Here is a 1,851-nt window from a genome sequence, read left to right as displayed (position 1 = left end):
TAAACTCCTTGGGTGTTGTGACAGTGTCTCATTCATCCCTGGATCCCCCCTGTACCTAGAATCCTTTAGGGGACACGTTTAGCGCTAAACATACTCTAGTTGTTGCTCTAAGTCCTCCCAGGGGTCTCCTATGGATTTGTGTTACTCTAAAGGCTGTGGTTTCAAATTTATGGTTACCAAACTCTACTCAGTATCTCGTAACAACATATAGTGGAAATGAATCAGAAAAAGAATGTGTGTGTGTGTGTGTGTGTAACTGAGTTACTTTGCTGTACACCTGAAACTAACACAACACTGTAAATTAACTATGCTTCGATTTAAAAACAGGTCTTGAAGAAAGATAAAGGCTGTGGTTTCTCTCAATCAGGGTTGAGTTTTCCATCAAGAAACTCTTTTCATGTAGAGGTGAGACATCATCTGTCAGAAATATGCAATGGACTCCTGGTACAGGAGCGCCTGTGATCTTGGACAAGCCCAAAGACTCTTCCAAGACTAAGAAGAATTAACATACATGAAACCACCCACGTCTGCTTTCTGCGAGGAAAGAGCAGAAAGCAGCAGAAAGAGCACAGCCTCTGCAGGCAAGGAGCTGTGCTGAGTGCTGTTAGCTTAGCCATCTCCCCCAAACTCAGTTGTTCCATCTGTGAAATGGGGACACCATGCCTAGCTTTCAGGGCCACTTTAAGGATTAGCTATATAACTGAAAGGTGGAGAATTCAGGGGGAAAAAGGACAATAGGAAGGCTCTGAATTGTGGCCAAACCAGTTTTCAAGCATCGCCCTGGTCCTGAGGACAAGAAGGGAGGAACAGAAAAAGCAGACCCAGGAGCCTAGTGTCCTCACTGTGTTTCTTGGAGGCAGAGGTGAGCTAAGGTTTTAGCTCCATCTTCACTTCTCTTATCAGCAAGTACTTCACCTCATCAGGCTGGTCCAGAAGGGGAAATACTGCCCCCTCTCTTCCACCTGCAGCCATGATGGGATAACTGGGACCCAAATAACCCTCCTCCGTAAACAACTATAATACTGGCAAAATATATGAGATAACTGTGCCCAGACTTCATGCAGCTGACTGTGCTGGACTGTGATCCCTGAGACACAGGGAACAAGGGAGTGCCCAGCTCTCTGCCTGAGATCCCTTCTGTTCACAGCAAAGGAAGGCAGAGTCCAAACAGAGCAAGGAGAGAGACTGGAGATTGGAGGAGCTGAACTGGCTGGAATCTGTGGGGAAGGGTCCTGGAGAGAAGGGGCTACAGAGATCAGCATCGGGGTCCTTGAGTATTTGACTGAGCACGAGGCTGTGAACGCAAAGGCCAGTCCTCCGTGATGATGCTGGGGAAAGAACTACCTAGGAAATAAATATACTAGGGAGCTGTGAGCTGAACAAATAGCAGAGCTCAGAGGTCTGGGAAGCATTCGTGTTCCAGCCACCCAGAGTGAAGAGGTCCCACTGAAGACATGGAGCTTTCAGGAGAGACCCCAGGGAGGCTGCACTTAGGAGTAGGGCTAATCTAGACTTAGAGCAAAGGCTAGTCGAGATGCACACTAACAAATTTCTAAAGGATCAAGCTCATTCGCAAGTAAGTAACTGCCTCCTGAAGCAACACTCTATTGAGACCAAAGAATCCAGACACTCAGCAACATAGAATCCATCATGTCCAACATACAATGAAACATGCACTACATACGAAAAAGCAGGAAAAGGTAGCCATAACCCAGAGGATCATCAGTCAATAGAAACACATCCAGAAATAAGATGGGATAGAATTAGCAGACAAGGACTTTAAAACACCTGTGGGGGCTTCCCTGGTGGCGCAGTGCTTGAGAGTCCGCCTGCCGATGCAGGAGACGCGGG

This window comes from Lipotes vexillifer, unplaced genomic scaffold, assembly GCF_000442215.2.
Source record: "Lipotes vexillifer unplaced genomic scaffold, Lipotes_vexillifer_v1.1 scaffold306, whole genome shotgun sequence".
In the NCBI taxonomy this organism is placed as follows: Eukaryota; Metazoa; Chordata; class Mammalia; order Artiodactyla; family Lipotidae; genus Lipotes; species Lipotes vexillifer.
This window is presented reverse-complemented; position numbering follows the sequence as displayed.